The sequence below is a fragment of the Palaemon carinicauda genome, chromosome 23 (genome assembly GCF_036898095.1).
Source record: "Palaemon carinicauda isolate YSFRI2023 chromosome 23, ASM3689809v2, whole genome shotgun sequence".
NCBI lineage: Eukaryota > Metazoa > Arthropoda > Malacostraca > Decapoda > Palaemonidae > Palaemon > Palaemon carinicauda.
Window position 1 is genome coordinate 112142062 of NC_090747.1, and position 16934 is coordinate 112158995.

The window sequence follows — 16934 nt, forward strand, 5'->3', positions numbered from 1 at the left end:
ATTTGAATGATGACATATGTATCTTGAGCTTATTCCTATCTCAGGACTAAAGCAGCAAGGTCAGGAAGATTTTCACATTATTAGTAAAGAAGATTGAGTTGATAACAAGTTTGATAATTTAGATAAATACAGTATTGTTGTTATTAATATTCACAGAGAAATTTCTCTAGGAATAAAACTAAAAAGCCTTTAACTTGCAAAGTAAGCTTTATCAAAATTGAATGCCCATCTGTAAAGAAAGGAGAAAGGGAAAATAACAGAATGACAACTGGAATAAATAAACAAATAAAAATGTGTATATGGATGCATAAACAGCAATACCATTCACATAAAATAGCTGAAAGGAACACAGTATTTTTTAAGGAGAACAGTGTTATAGCCCCTTTTATATTCACTGAAATATTATTATCATTACTACCAGAAAGACCTAGGTACTAGGTTGTGTGGCAGTTTGTCACCCTCGATAATTGGGGACGATACTCTTCCAAGTGAGTAGCACATGCTACACACACTGATTGTTTAAGGACAAACATTTAAGGGGCTTATATAAGATGAAAAGAAACAAAAGTTTTTGAGCTATCACCAATGACAAGATTAACTGAAAGCCATAGAACTTTCCATTGATGAAGTTATCCAGATATTAGAAATCTTAATACAGTAGAGGAATCAGAAGAGTTGGAGGAGGATTACTGTATTTCACTATTAGTAAGAGGAAATGGAAAGGTGTACAGAGTTAAAAGCTTAGAAGGATGATTTTGAAGCATTTTATGAAAATATTGGGAAAAGTATGGAAAGAAGGGTTGAGAAAATTCTCAACAGTTGACAATTACCAATTTGGTTATATGAATGTGTACTGTATGAGAAAACAACCCTTGACGCTAGCATAAGGGAGCTGAGAATTTATGCGTGGTAAATTATTATTTACCAAGAAATTTAATCTTATTCTTGATTTTATAGTCTGCCCTCAATATTCGCGGATTTGGTCACTCGTGTTACAAAGAATGATATAACCTATTAAAATAGAATTCACCAGTTCGCAGTTTCGTAATAAGTACTCTCGCGGCCCGATAATTTGAAAGCGACTGCGCTCCTTTTGCTTCCGCTTTTTCCCTCTCTGCACAGCACAACACCCTACCTCTCGCTAACTCAGCCTCAGTCTCGCCTTGTCTCTCCACGTTTGCATAACCTGTTTAATTCCTCTTTGTGCAGAATCATATTATTGTTATTACTAGCCAAGCTACAACCCTAGTTGAAAAAGCAAGATGCTATAAGCCTAAGGGCTCCAACAGGGAAAAATAGCCCAGTGAGGAAAGGAAATAAGAAAACAAATAAATGATGAGAACAAATTAACAATGAATCATTCTAAAAACAGTAACAACATCAAAAGTAATATGTCATATATAAACTATAAAAAAACTTATGTCAGCCTGTTCAACATAAAAACATTTGCTGCAACTTTGAACTTTTGAAGTTCTACTGATTCAACTACCTGATTAGGAAGATCATTCCACAACTTGGTCACAGCTGGATTAAAACTTCTAGAATACTATGTAGTATTGAGCCTCATGATGAAAAAGGCCTGACTATTTGAATTAACTGCCTGTCTAGTATAACAAACAGGATGGAATTGTCCATGAAAATCTGAATGTAAAGGATGGTCAGAATTATGATGTAAAAAAACCTGTGTATATCCAGTGGTTTTATAGTGATTTTGATATAAAGTATGATAAGTACATTGCGCTACCCCATGCACCAAACATTTGATAGCTCAAGAGTTGTGTTATGCTTCAGACTTACTTTGTAGAACTTTATAAATAAACGGTTAGTGGTGTTGTACTGATACTTTTATCTTTTAATTTTTATTATGTTACTGTATTTATTATGTATTTAATGTTATTGTTATATTAATTACTTTACAGTACCTGTCTACAAAATACCGTGCTTTACAGTAGTGATGTAGATATAGACTACGTGAACATTGAATTGGAGTGATGTTGGTTGACCTGACGAAAACAGCGATCACTTATCAGATTACCTTAGCTAATTAAATTGTGCTGTAATGAATTACTGTACATATATTACAGTACAGTAATATACACTATAGTATCAGCAAATGTTGTTAAATAGGAACAATGGTATTTTGTTGTTTAAGTATTTACGTATAAGTGTGGTGATGCCTTGTGTTATGTGTAGTCTTACCGTGCAGTAGGCTACACTTGTTTACTGTTACTGAAGTGTGTTCATACAGTAATACAATATTTATACTGTGATAGAAACCACATAAAAACATGCGTAGATAAGATGAGTTGGTAGGTTATGAGTTGACCTACCCTAGGACACCAAGCATTCGCGGATTCTTGCCTATCTCTGGTACCTAACCCCAAAAAATAAGGAGGGCTAACTGCAGCCTCTTTTAGGATAGCCAGGGAGGTTTAAGCTTATCCTTGATTCAGGATGGCAGGGAAAGTTAATTATATCCCTATTTAACATTTTTTTGTCCAAGGCTGATAGAAAAGCTGGGTTTATCTTTAATACTCTTTTATACCCTTTCCTTGGGTTTTTTTTTTAAGGATGAATGGGAAAATTAAGCTTCCCTGGCACATACGTCATTGTTGGTAATGGAACTAAAGATGATGAATTAAAGTCAGAGTCTTCACATTGTACTCACTTATATAAAAGAGAGAGAGACACTAACGTGAAAGGGGAGGATGTTCCATGCTTGTCACGCTTCAGTGGCCACTTAACGACAACTAGCATATGCATTGCACATGGTAGGAAATAATATTGGTGTCGTCACGTATAATTACAATATTGCCACGGTGCATAATCAAGCTAGTGATCTCACAACAAGTTTAATGATTTAAGCATTGATGAAGGTAAGTGATAACAAATATACAGTAATTCTTATGTAAAACAATAATGAAAAAATGTACATGGATGGATGTAAGCTGGATCTTCAGGCTTTTGCTGTTAACTCTTCTTAGTTGAGAAGTCAACTTGGAGGCTGGAGACAAATCATTTACCTCTCTTCCCTGAACCAGTTCGTTCAGTAAAACAAGTTCAGGATGGAAATGGTAAAAAACTTTACTGACGAATCTCACACGTAAGTAGAGATCGATGTATCTGGACTTGCTTATAGACATGGGAGCAATGAGAATCTTTCCATCAGACGATCGCATCGACAAGGTCAAATAGGTAGTGAAGCTGTTTCTGTCGTAGAAGGATCTCTGGTTGGCCTCCTGAAATCATCCGATTCATCCTGTTTCAGTGGGACAGGAGGCACAAGATGATCTTATCTGGTGACTAGACAAATAAAACCTCACACGGGAGTCCCACTCAACTAGCCACCTCCAGACATACAACTGTTCTCAGGTTTGTTGAAGGAGAGGTAGGGTGCACACTTGGGCAACCTGGTTGAGTAAGGTGTGTGATCATTAAGAAAAGCACCTAGACATCAGGATGCAAATGGATTTTTTAGCACGGAAAGCATTCTAAGAAAGTTTGATGAAGACCTCGGTAGTGTTGATGACCGACGACACCACTATAGTAACTTTATGTTAACAAGTAGTGAGTTGATAAAGCAGATGTGCATCTAAGTGGAGAGCTACTCTGTGGTGCTGTCAGCCAGATACATTCTGAGTAAGAGGAATGTAATAGCTGACACATTCAGTCATCAGGAGAAAATTGTATGATGAGAGTGGTCCTACATTCTTGCGCCATGGAAAGGTTTCTTGTTTTGTGGGGCTCACCAGGAATTGACCTATTTTCCACATGGCTAATTAGGAAACTCCTGGTATTCTGTTCCTCTGTTATAGACTCACACTGGGACAGTATTCGAGATTGTTTACAAGCACCCTTGGGATCATCTGGATAGTTATGCCTGATTCACTGACTGATCAACTGAGTGTTTATCACACCGTGGCTCAGGATGACCCTGGTGACTCCCATAATATCATCCTGATTTGTTTGGATTTTTTTCATCAGTCTCGAGAAAGCAACCTCCCATGGAACACACTTCTGATATGTGCACCTTCAGAGGTACCACCAATCCATAAAATTGGGCTTGGAGATTATCCAGCAATTCATCTAAGCAAAATGGTTTTTGTGAAGGACTGTACAAGGGATGTCTAAATACTTGAAACTGTTCTCTAAAGCTGTCGACCAAAGAAAGTGGCCTATTTTCTGCCAACTGAAGTGCGTAGACCTTTCCTCCTTGTGGGAGTTGTCTATGCTCTTGAGGAACTTCAAGCAATCATGCCTACCTTGGGACCCCAGGCCCCAGGAGTGGCACGTGACCGGTGTTATCAAGTCTCTTACGCCTGGCGCATATGAACCTTTAAAGGAGGTTATCAGACAGAGATCAGAATCTCAAGACTTATTTTGCTAGCCTTATCATCAGCAAAGGGAGAACATGTTGCAAGGATTCTCGTGTGTAATAGCCCATACTGAGAGTTGGAAGGTCTCCTCTAGTCTTTTGCTTAAATTCATTGCCAAAACCCAGCACCTGTCAGCACACATCGCCAGGTTCAAGGTGCTAATTGAGAGGAGATACTTCTATATCCTTTGAGGGCTCAGCAGTGTTATCTGAAAAAGATTTAACCTCTTAAGCCTGAGTTTTGACGACTCTGCCTTAGCACTAGCAGAAATACAAAAGAAATGTCGAAGAACATGGTCTCTTCCTGGCTTCGTGAAATGATGATACATATGCCTTGACAGTTGAGAGGATTGAGGTACCAGCTCATACAAGAGCTCGCAAAGATGGGTATTGGTTCCACATTGGTCTTTCAAAAGAATCTTGTAGTTGTCCAGGTGATGAAGGCAGGATTTTGGAAGCGCCAAACAACCTTCACCGACTTACAGTATACCCACAAGTTCTTCATCATTTTTGTTCTTTGCCCTGTGGTTGCTGCTCAAATAGTTGTGTAGCCAGCTTAGCTCTCAGAGACCATCTTGTCTATGGTATTTTGCTCTAAGTCTGGGTGAAAGGTAGAATGTCTGGCTCTTCTACTTCTTCTTTCTTTCCCCTCACTTGGGAATGAAAGTCATTCTGTTACATGCTGGATCTGGCATTGATGTTGGTAAGATATATTTCTGACCACCATTCTTCTTAGACTAGATCTTTAGGAATTAGTTCTTTTCCCTCTTCACTTAACAAAGGAGTAGGATGTTGGAATGAATACCAAACTCATTGGTTATCATGCACCAAGTATTCAATTCCAGACTGCATCTCTTTGAAGAGAGATGCCTTAATTGATAATGTACCAAGTACTTGCCAGGCCCTATTAGCCTACTCGCCCTATGATGGGCCAATAGGAGGTTGCTGGAGTCATTTCCCCTTACTCACATAAATGACCAGGGATACCTGCATATTCCAGGAAAGAACCAACCAGTTTGGTTGTGGCCAGACATCCTCCCACCAATAAGTGTCTCTCCTTATTTTAAAGGACGAAAGGTTAGTATACGCATAGGAATAAATAAAGAATCTCAAGGGTAACTTGTATTTTTCTAGTTATACAAACCTGTGTCCTCTAAAGTTAAAGTTCCCACCTCAACCATCCCTCTCTGTCCTGAGCCAAAAGTTAAAAGGGCAGAGTCTTGACAAATAGGACTTGGTTACTCGCCTGTGCTCACCACCTGTCATTGACTACATTGTTAACAAATTCAACAACCATTCCAGCTCTGCTTAATACATTCCCTTATTTTAAAGAACTTGGGTTGTGTTTTATTTTTTTTATTTTTTTTTTTTTTTTTTTTTTTTTTTTTTTTTTTTTTTTTTTTTTTTTTTTTTTTTTTTTTTTTTTAGTAAAATTACAATTTTCGCCTCTAGATGGCGAGATAGTTTCATGTATGTCACACTTTACTGTAGGTTTGTTACAGTGCCCTTTTGGCCCTTCGTTGCACCCATTTTTTTTTAGCATATACAGTAGAGTAATTCCATTACCAGTTCCTTACTTCCATCTTCATGTCAGCCTTTTTATAACATTTACTTTACAGTATAGTGCAACTTTGTGAGTTTTCCTATATGTAGCTTTTATTATGAATGTCATCTCTGGCCCCTTAAATTCTTTAGCACCATTCTAGAATTGGAACAGCTACTCTGTACTTGAATTTTTCTTGTATTTGATTTATGAATTTGGGATATTAAGGCCCAGCACTGAAGCCTTGCAGGCTATTCAGCACCCATGTGCTACTTTGGAAAAGCCCTCTAAAGTAGTTGTATCATGAAATAAAAGTTAACAGGTTGGATAGCAAAATATAAGAAAGAAAGAAGGCAGGTTAAAGTGAGTGCAACCAGGGGCCAGAGGGACATATTTTTTTTTCAATTGTTGATTTGATCGGCTTTTCAGCCATCTGATCCATTACAAGACTGAGCCCTTTATCTTCTTACGAATAAATAGGATGTTTATACCGTAGTATTTTACAAATTTAGAGGTCTTCTTGCCTACTCTATTTACTGAACAAGGAGTTTGATTAGTCCCGTTCTTTTTTTAAAACTATTATTTCATATTCATTTCTGCAATTTAGTTATGTCCGCTATGCAGCGACAGAAAAATTAGTTTTTTTAAGATAACATATACTTTTATGCAAAGAAGTTGTATGTTGACTACCATTGATGCTGTAGTAGATATATACCCCCTGCCTCATGGTATTTTATTATTTTCCAGGATAGACCAGTCCTTATCTGGAGGCCTTATCAACAGAGAAACTCGTAGCAAACCTCATACTATGGCTTTTAATTTGCTGTAATTGATGCCATCTGTGACTTATCAAGGTGTTGTCATAACTCAGGGCACATTTCTTTGAGTTGCTATCAGTTATTCGCACTATCAACAAGGGGATTTAAGCGCTTAATCCTCAATTGACTTGTCAAGTATGTGCTCACATCCAGTTATTCGTCCAACCCCAATCGCCCTGAATTGATAGCCAACATCTTGTTTCCCACCAAAAACTCCTTGGTCTGGCTCTAGTTCGCTTTTATGAGATGCCTAGTGCCCCTAACACTTATTTCAAGAAAATAAGTTCAGTTCATCGAAAGATTATAGAATGCTGATGGAGAACGCTTGACTTTGACCCCTGTAGGATGATCCCAAACTTGAAGTGCTTGATTAGATGTATATTTCATATCAACCATTTATGCAGCACCTTAATGAAATCTCTATAGCTGACCAAAGACCAATAAGTGGAGTTATCCTCTAAGATTTAAAATTTTCTTATAGCTACAATGAGGGAAAATTCTTTTGGATATGATTTAGAAGATAAAAGTATGTGGTACCAGTTTTGGATATAATAACCTGTTTGGCTTTTTTGTATGTTGTTCTTACCTGATCCAATACTTGTAAAATTTTATACAAATATTGGGTGTTCTTCACAAGTATACACTAACTCTCCTTTAGACAGTGCTTGGACTTGTCCCTGAATTTCATACATTTTATGTTTGCCATGGAAGTTATCCCAAAGATTACGCCTTCCTCTTTCTAGGGCCCTTGGACCTTTTCTTCTGCTGACCTAAAGAATGCTCCTGCCTCTTTCTAGGGCCCTTTGACCTTTTCTTCTGCTGACGCAAAGAATGCTCCTGCCTCTTTCTAGTGCCCTTGGACCTTTTCTTCTGCTGACCCAAAGAATGCTCCTGCCTCTTTCTAGTGCCCTTTGACCTTTTCTTCTGCTGATTTTGTCATTTACAATAGATTTGGCAAGGAGAGATTGCCTTTTGATCTTGAAAGACTGGGATTTCAGTGCTAGGCTTTGTGTTGTGAACTTCGAGTGTCGTTCTATCCTTCATAATTTTTACAGTACCCCATCTGTCTCATGGCATTTTTAAGTATAGGGGTGCAGCCTTAAGTGATCTCTCCAACTTTCTCTTTCTACTGCAGAACTTTCAACCCTGTTTATGCTGCAGAACTTTGTGAACTGCCTATTGAACTATTTTGGGCCTTACCTCTTCATGAAAACCCAAATCTTAACTCTATGGTCAATGGGAAATAGGGGCAAAAATTTGAACATGGACAGCACATCTTTGACTTTAGCATTCTTAAGGAAACCCACACATCATCCAACAAGCATTGTTTTTTATTATCACTTGTGGAGACAGATCACCCTACTCCACTCAGCCAGTCCTTTTCTGGTTCTACTCCAATGACAGAATGTACAAGCCTTGAAGGAGGAGGTCTCGCTTTACTAGTGAAGGAGCATATTAAAGTATTATTTTCCCTCAAGTCTCCAGTATTGCATTTGTCTTTATATTGTCCTAAAGCATCCTTCTTAGGGCTTATTTCCTGGGGCGTCTCGCCACGTCATTTATTCCCTAGAGACGACAGGCGAAATCTAACCGAGGCCCTTTGCTTCAATAGGCGTAGGAGGAGATGATGATGATAATTATCCTTAATACTCCAGACGACTTATACTCTACCTAAGTTTATGCTTTTTCAATATTAAACTTACCCGATAATCATGTAGCTGTCAACTCCGTTGCCCGACAGAATTCTACGGGAGGGATACGCCAGCTATCACTATACTAGAAGGGGGTGTACTCACAAGCGCCACCTGTGGCCAGGTACTACAGTACTTGTTGTTGACGCCACCTCACTTTTTCCTCTGTCGTGCTTCCGGCAAGACGTTCTTGGATACGCTTATGATTTTGGAGTATTGTTCACGGTTTGGTGAAGTATTTCTCTAAAATTTGCAGCTATTCGCTATACTAGAAACTTCTATATTAGCTTAGTTAGCTTTTGGAATTAATTTAATTTTGGTGACGAAGAGAGTATGAACTCTCTTTCACCTTTAAATGGCCGACCCTTCCCTTAGACGGAAGTGTTGGTGTCTAAGAGAGTATAGACTCTCTTTCTTAATTTTGCTTAACAAAAGTTATAGATTTATTTTATATCTCTCCGCCTTTTATAGGCCTCTTCGATTAACTTCCTTTTATTATAAAATTATTAAAATTAATTTTTATATATTCGACCTTTCCTAATGGTAGGCGGTCTTTTCTTGTACCGAAGTTAATTAACATTGAGCCCGTCATTTCGGTTTTACCTGTTAACATATTATGCTATTTTAATGTTTTTGAAAGAATTTCTTTGATAGTCTCGTACTGTTTTCAAAGTTGAACTAACGTTTTGTTTTGTCTCTGCAGTTGTTGACGTTTCAGAACGTTCAACTTGCGCTCTATCGTTACGATAGAGAGAGAATTTTCACGGTGTCACGTTGCAGTAAGAGTAACCGTGTCTAGCGTTTTGTTCATTCTTTCTTAACTTAATGGTTTTAATTCTACAAAGGAACTTTTCATTTTGGGAAATATTTTCCTTTAACAATAATATGTTTTAACGATATATATGATTGGGCTCTTCTCTCAGGTTCTAAGTCAAGAGAGAGAGAGAGAGAGATAGAGACGGAGGGAGAAAGAGGAGGATAAACGTTTCGTTCAAGCGAGTAACGTTGTTATCGTTTTTGCTCTTCTCCCTAGTCTCTTTAGGGGAAGAAGGTAAACGTTTCTAGAGTTTTTCTTGTTCTCAAGCTTTATGCGGTGAGAGATTTTAAACGTAGTTTATTTGATCTAGTGTTTAGTCTCTTTCCAGCCACTGAATTATTTATCTTTCATTAGTTTTTTCTGTTACATTGTAATTCTGTTTTCGCAATTACTAACTTTTGAGAAAGGATAGAATTGCGTGTTTCAGGTACAAACCACTTAAAGTTTCGAGTTCAGTGAAATAAGTGCAAACAGAAAATCAAAGTGATAAGTGATTAGCGCAAAGTGTGTCAGTGTTGTGCGTGAGGGTACTTCTGTGCGTGCCAGTCGTCCTCCCAGTCCGGGACCTCTTGCAAGCTCCCAAGCCCAGGGGAGAAGCAATGTCGAAGGGCAAAAGGGTTCGGCAGGCCTTGATCGGCGCACAGAAGTATCCTCGGTGGTTGCGGGCGTGTCTTAAGAGACCGTCACTCCCACCCGCAGACGATTGAGCCCGTATTTTGCTCGTCTGCAGAAGAAATTTCGGGGAGAAAACGCTGGTCTCAGGTCTCAAGACCTCTTAAACGTAAAGTCCAGACCTATGCCAGACGTACGAAGTTAGAGTTCAACAACCCGGATGCAGTCATTGGGTTAGCTCTGACTCTCCTCAGTCTCAGGTGACTGCACACCTCCTAAGAGAGGTAAGGCGATGCCACAACAGACCTTATCGTCTGTTTATCCCAAGACGACTTTGCTGCAGTCCATGCAGTCGCAGCTTGGGGTCTTAATGCGTGAGTTTCAGGCTGAGAAGGTTACACCTCCTCCTGCGAACGCTCCGCCTCTCCGCAGTCCAGTCTGCCAGGCGTACGAAGTTGAGGTTCCTCAGGCTACCTTACCGCGTTCTGAGTTGCCAGTTACCAGCGGTGTGCAGCAACCTCCGCCTCCTCCTGCGAGAGCTCCGCCTCACCGCAGTCCAGTCTGCCAGGCGTACGAAGTTGAGGTTCCTCAGGCTACCTTACCGCGTTCTGAGTTGCCAGTTACCAGCGTTGTGCAGCAACCTTAACCTTCCTTAAGGCAACCTCAGCAATGGGAGCAGGAGTCTTATGCCTTACTTCCTCCGCTTCCGCTTGCGGTTCCACCAGCGAGGCAACAATCTCTTGAGGTACGACAACCTCTTCCATCAATGAGGCAGCCACCTCAGCACTCGCTGCAGCTTAGGCTAGCTCCTCAGGAACCTCAACTCGCGAGACAAGAACTGCGTTCTGCGCAGCCGCTATCTCAACTCTCGCAGCTCACACCTCAGGAACCTTAACTCGTTCCTCAGGAACCTGCTACTGCGCATCCGCAACCCTTACAGCAAGCGCAACTCTTGAGGCAGCAACCTCATGCTATGAGTCAGCCACCTCAACGCATGCATCTGCCACTTTCTCCTCAACTTGAGAAATAACAAATGACAATAATAACACCTCATTACTTTCATAACTTGCATTTGTAATCATATACATGTATGCCTACACAAACATTATGATAATGGAGGTTATTTGTCTTACTTATATAAAAATATATATGTATTCCTTGCAATATATTTTTAACAATATCGCAAAATATGGCAAAATATCTTCAAAACAAAAATGAATCATGAGTTATGAATGTAAGGTAAATATTATGTTGATATTAAAACCCCATGCAAGCATGCATGAAGCACTCTAGCACTGGTCATGGAATTTCTGAGAAATGTTAAACGCCATGCAACACGCTCTGCTTACCTTACAGCATGCTCTACATACAGCATGCTCTGCATACAGCATGCTCTGCATACAGCATGCTCTGCATACAACATGCTCTGCATACAGCATGCTCTGCATTCAGCATGCTCTGCATACAACATGCTCTACATACAGCATGCTCTGCATACAACATGCTCTGCATACAGCATGCTCTGCATTCAGCATGCTCTGCATACAACATGCTCTGCATACAGCATGCTCTGCATACAACATGCTCTACATACAGCATGCTCTGCATACAGCATGCTCTGCATACAACATGCTCTGCATACCTTACCGCATGCTTCTCAGTCATACATCTTTGGTTGTTGCCAACTCACTAGACTGTCAAGCAGTTTCATAATGTTGCCTTCTAGTCTGCTGCTTTTGCACCATTGAAACCCTCACTGAGAGAACTTAACTTTTCTCGGATATGGTCCCTGTAGATGAGAAAGTGCTTTTCTCCCTCCTTCTGATATTCCCTTGAGGACTCTGTCATTTGGAGAGGAGCCTTTAGCTGCGTAGCCTCCTATGGACTTTTATTTAAGCATAACATGCTTCCAGGGAAGGTAATGGTTCCACTTCAGTCACTAACCCTGTCTGTTACCACACCTGCTCCCATAGACCTTGAGCTGTGTTGCAAGACATACAGTCCAAGCTTAGTCCTTGTTAAAGGATTTTTTGTTTACGGAGTCAGTGTGTCACTGGGAAGACGTTCAACAACCAGCAGAAGTGACTTGTTGTGACGCAGTGCGGCAACCTCAGCAACCCGATAAGGAGTTGTCTGTACGACCCAGACAGTCTAGACAGCTTCGGGTTGTCACTGTACTTCCTCGCTTCCCCATGGTTGACAGTTCACAGACTGTGCAGCAGTACCATGATCTTGTGTCCGGCTCCGTCAGACGACTGGCTTTTAAGAGCTCCCACAAGTCGTCGCTGTCTGGAGATTCTCAGATGGACTATGGATCTGACCAAGGAACTGGGCCTCCTGGTCAATTTTGAGGAGTCTCAGCTCATCCCATCCCAGACCATTGTCTCCCTGGGTATGGATCTTCAGAGTCGAGCTTTTCGGGCTTTTCCGTCGGCCCCAAGGATCTTCCAAGCCCTAGAATGCATCCAGAGCATGCTGAGAAGGAACCGATGCTCAGTCAGGTAGTGGATGAGTCTAACAGGGACACTTTCATCGCTGGCCCTGTTCATCGTGTTAGGGAGAATCCACCTCCCCCCCTTCAGTATCATCTAGCTGCTCACTGGATAAAGGACATGACGCTAGAGACGGTCTCAGTTCCTGTTTCCGAAGAGAGGAGGTCTTCTCTCGCGTGGTGTAAGAACAGCTTTCTTCTCAAGGAAGTCTACCTTTGGCTGTTCAGAAACCCGACCGCCGTCTCCTCTCGGACACATCAGACACGGGCTGGGGTGCGACTTTGGACGAACAGGAATGATCGAGAACATGGAATCAGGAGCAAAGGACACTTCACATCAATTGCAGGAGTTGTTGGCGGTTCTTCTGGCCTTGATAAACTTCAAGTCCCTCCAGCTTAACAAAGTGGTGGAGGTGGACTCTGACAACACCACAGCCCTGGCTTACACCTTCAAGCAGGGAGGGACTCTTTCGTGAAGTTGTTCTAGATCGCAAGGGACCTCCTCATCTGGTCTAAAGATCGAAAGCTCACGCTGGTAACGAGGTTCATTCAGGGCGGTATGAATGTCATGGCAGATCATCTCAGCCGGAAGGGTCAGGTCATCCCCACAGAGTGGACCCTTCACAAGAATGTTTGCAGCAGACTTTGGGCCCTGTGGGGTCAGCCAACCATAGATCTGTTCGCTACCTCGATAACCTAGAGACTCCTATTGTATTGTTCTCCGATTCCAGACCCAGCAGCAGTTCACGTGGATGCTTTTCTGCTGGATTGGTTCCATCTCGACCTGTATGCATTCCCGCCGTTCAAGATTGTCAACAGGGTACTTCAGAAGTTCTCCTCTCGCAAAGGGACACGGCTGACGTTGGTTGGCTCCGCTCTGGCCCGCGAGAGAATGGTTCTTAGAGGTACTGCAATGGCTGGTCGACATTCCCAGGACTCTTCCTCTAGGAGTGAACCTTCTACGTCTACCTCACGTAAAGAAGGTACACCCGAACCTCCACGCTCTTCGTCTGACTGCCTTCAGACTTTCGAAAGACTCTCAAGAGCTAGGGGCTTTTCGAAGGAGGCAGCCAGAGCGATTGCCAAAGCAAGGAGAACATCCACTCTCAGAATCTATCAGTCTCAAGGGGAAGTCTTCCGTAGCTGGTACAAGACCAATGCAGTTTCCTCAACCAGTACCACTGTAACCCAGATTGCTGACTTCCTGTTATATCTAAGGAAAGTAAGATCCCTTTCAGCTCCTACGATCAAGGGTTACAGAAGTATGTTGGCAGCGGTTTTCCGCCACAGAGGCTTGGATCTTTCCACCAACAAAGATCTACAGGACCTCCCTAGGTCTTTTGAGACCTCAAAGGAACGTCGGTTGTCCACTCCAGGCTGGAATCTAGACGTGGTCCTAAGGTTCCTTATGTCATCAAGATTTGAACCTCTCCAATCAGCCTCTTTTTAGGACCTCACATTAAAAACTCTTTTCCTCGTGTGCTTGACAACAGCTAAAAGAGTAAGTGAGATCCACGCCTTCAGCAGGATCATTGTTTTCACATCTGAAACGGCTACATGTTCCTTGCAGCTCGGTTTTTGCTAAACGAGCTTCCTTCACGTCCTTGGCCTAAGTCGTTCGAGATCCCAAGCCTGTCCAACTTGGTGGGGAATGAACTGGAGAGAGTACTTTGCCCAGTTAGAGCTCTTAGGTACTATCTAAAAAGGTCTTAACCTTTACAAGGACAATCAGAAGCCTTATAGTGTGCTATCAAGAAACCTTCTTTTCCAAGTTCTAAGAACTCAGTTTCTTACTATTCAGGCTTCTGATTAGAGAAACACATTCTCATCTGAAGGAAGAAGACCTTGCTTTGCTGAAGGTAAGGACACATGAAGTGGGAGCTGTGGCTACTTCAGTGGCCTTCAAACAGAGCCATTCTCTGCAGAGTGTTATGGATGCAACCTATTGGAGAAGCAAGTCAGTGTTCGCATCATTCTATCTCAAAGATGTCCAGTCTCTTTACGAGTACTGCTACACCCTGGGACCATTCGTAGCAACGAATGCAGTAGTAGGCGAGGGCTCAGCCACTACATTCCCATAATCCCATAACCTTTTAACCTTTCTCTTGAATACTTTTTATGGGTTGTACGGTCGGCTAAGAAGCCTTCCACATCCTTGTTGATTTGGCGGGTGGTCAATTCTTTCTTGAGAAGCGCCGAGGTTAAAGGTTGTGATGAGGTCCTTTAGTATGGGTTGCAGCCCTGTATACTTTAGCACCTTTGAGTTGATTCAGCCTTCCAAGAGGAACGCTGCGCTCAGTAAGGAAGACGATCTTATTAAAGGCAGAGTAACGGTTCAAGTCGACTTCCTTACCAGGTACTTATTATTTCATTGTTATTGTGGATAACTGATTATATGAAATACGGGATACTTAGCTATCCTTTAGTCTTGTACACTGGTTTTTCACCCACCCCCCTGGGTGTGAATCAGCTACATGATTATCGGGTAAGTTTAATATTGAAAAATGTTATTTTCATTAGTAAAATAAATTTTTGAATATACTTACCCGATAATCATGATTTAATTGACCCACCCTTCCTCCCCATAGAGAACCAGTGGACCGAGGAAAAAGTGAGGTGGCGTCAACAACAAGTACTGTAGTACCTGGTCACAGGTGGCGCTTGTGAGTACACCCCCTTCTAGTATAGTGATAGCTGGCGTATCCCTCCCGTAGAATTCTGTCGGGCAACGGAGTTGACAGCTACATGATTATCGGGTAAGTATATTCAAAAATTTATTTTACTAATGAAAATAACATTTTGTATGAAAAACTATCTATTTGTCCATTCATATCCATGCTTTTCCTAGTCATGTTTGACCAAGGTAAGAAAATGATATTTGTTCCTACACACAATACAAACCTTGAACCTTTAATAGGGAGTATGTTTTTCAGAAAAGCTGAAATGGCAGTTTAAACTTTTAATAAGTTGGTAGTTGGTAGTGGTAGTTGGTGGGTGGTGGGTAGGCCCCTTCCACTTGCCAGCTAGTGTTATCATCACTTTGACGTTGATTGTTTGAGAGTACAGACGTACATCTCGGTGTCCTCATCTGGAGCTTTTAATCTGTTGCTTTAATTTCAGATTGAATAAATGGCTTAGCAGATAATCGTGTTCGAGGGAGAAACCAAGGATATGCAGTGTTTCCTAATAACTATAATTGTGTTTAAGGTCTTCTGTGCTACCTCCTGCTATGTAACATACGTGTTCCTGCCAGACAGTATGTATTGCTGTTCTATCCCATGAGGCTGTATAACGACTACAATGTGAACCTAAGGAAGTTGGTTTTCCTAGGATATTGCTGGTGCTCTATTGGAAGAGGAGTTCCTCTGCTGGAGAGAGTAAAGGGGACGAGCACCGCCCTCCTTCTTTCTTTGTATCTGCCGATCCCAGAAGGTACTGTGGACATATTACTTGCTGTGCTGTTGGGGTCTCTTCCCCTAGAGCGCGTTGTCATCAGCTTGCATGACTTCGGAGAAGAACATAACTTTCTCCCTGCAACTTCTGAAGAATTAGTAGGAGACATCATCAAAGAAGTCAGATTGATAGAAATTACATATCCGTATCTCTTACCATGAGTGTGGGTATCAGGAACTTCCTTTCTTGAGTGATTGCAGAGTTGTCCCATAGCAGGGCACACAACCCTAAGGTGTATGGCAACTTGATAGGGGTGTTTTCACACCTTTTACATGTGCACAGTCCCATGCCGGGAGTAGTGAGGGGCGAGAGTTGTCCTATAGCACTGTTGGTTGGTATGAGAACTACTATTGCTTCTACCTTCCTAGATGATCTCTCTCTCTCATGCTCACGCACCCCTGTACGCATGAGAACTTCAAGAGGAGTCTCTAACTGCATGATCTTTAGATGATAACCCTACATCTACACTAGCACGTTCACCTCGTCAGGCTTTGCTGAAAGTCATCCTCCTTATTAAAGAGCTCAATGTTTGTATTGCTAAGAAAGATAAAGATTAGTTTTAAAATTTGATTTTTATGTCATTGTAGTCTAAACACCTACATGAATTATATTCAAACAATAACTGCATATACAGTAGTATAGTGATTTTAACAAGTATTGCAGATGTAAATGGCATTCCTTAAAAATGTTTATTTAAGTTTGTGTTCTGAACTTTTTGATTGACCCATTGTACCATTATATTTTACTGTGGGAAGCAAAAAATTTATTCATGATAAGGCCCTAATTTGTAGATTAAAATCATCATTTTGTCTATGAGTAGATTTTGTATTTTTCCATTAAAAATGTAATTTGATTTATAGTGTTATGTATTTCAGCATCAAGTAGATGATCACATGGCTTCACACACATTTTTCGCTTTACGCATATTCATCATCACCACCACTTTTAAACCTTTCCCATTAGATTTAACCTTCATAGATTTTTTTATTCATGTGAATTCTTTCATGTCTTAGCCATTCCAGTTTTAATTCCGATGTGTTTAATGATAGTGCACAAATTTAGTATATTGTTAAAGTCAGACATACATTGACCTTGATCCAAGGACCTTTGAACAGGTTCAGAGGAACACACACA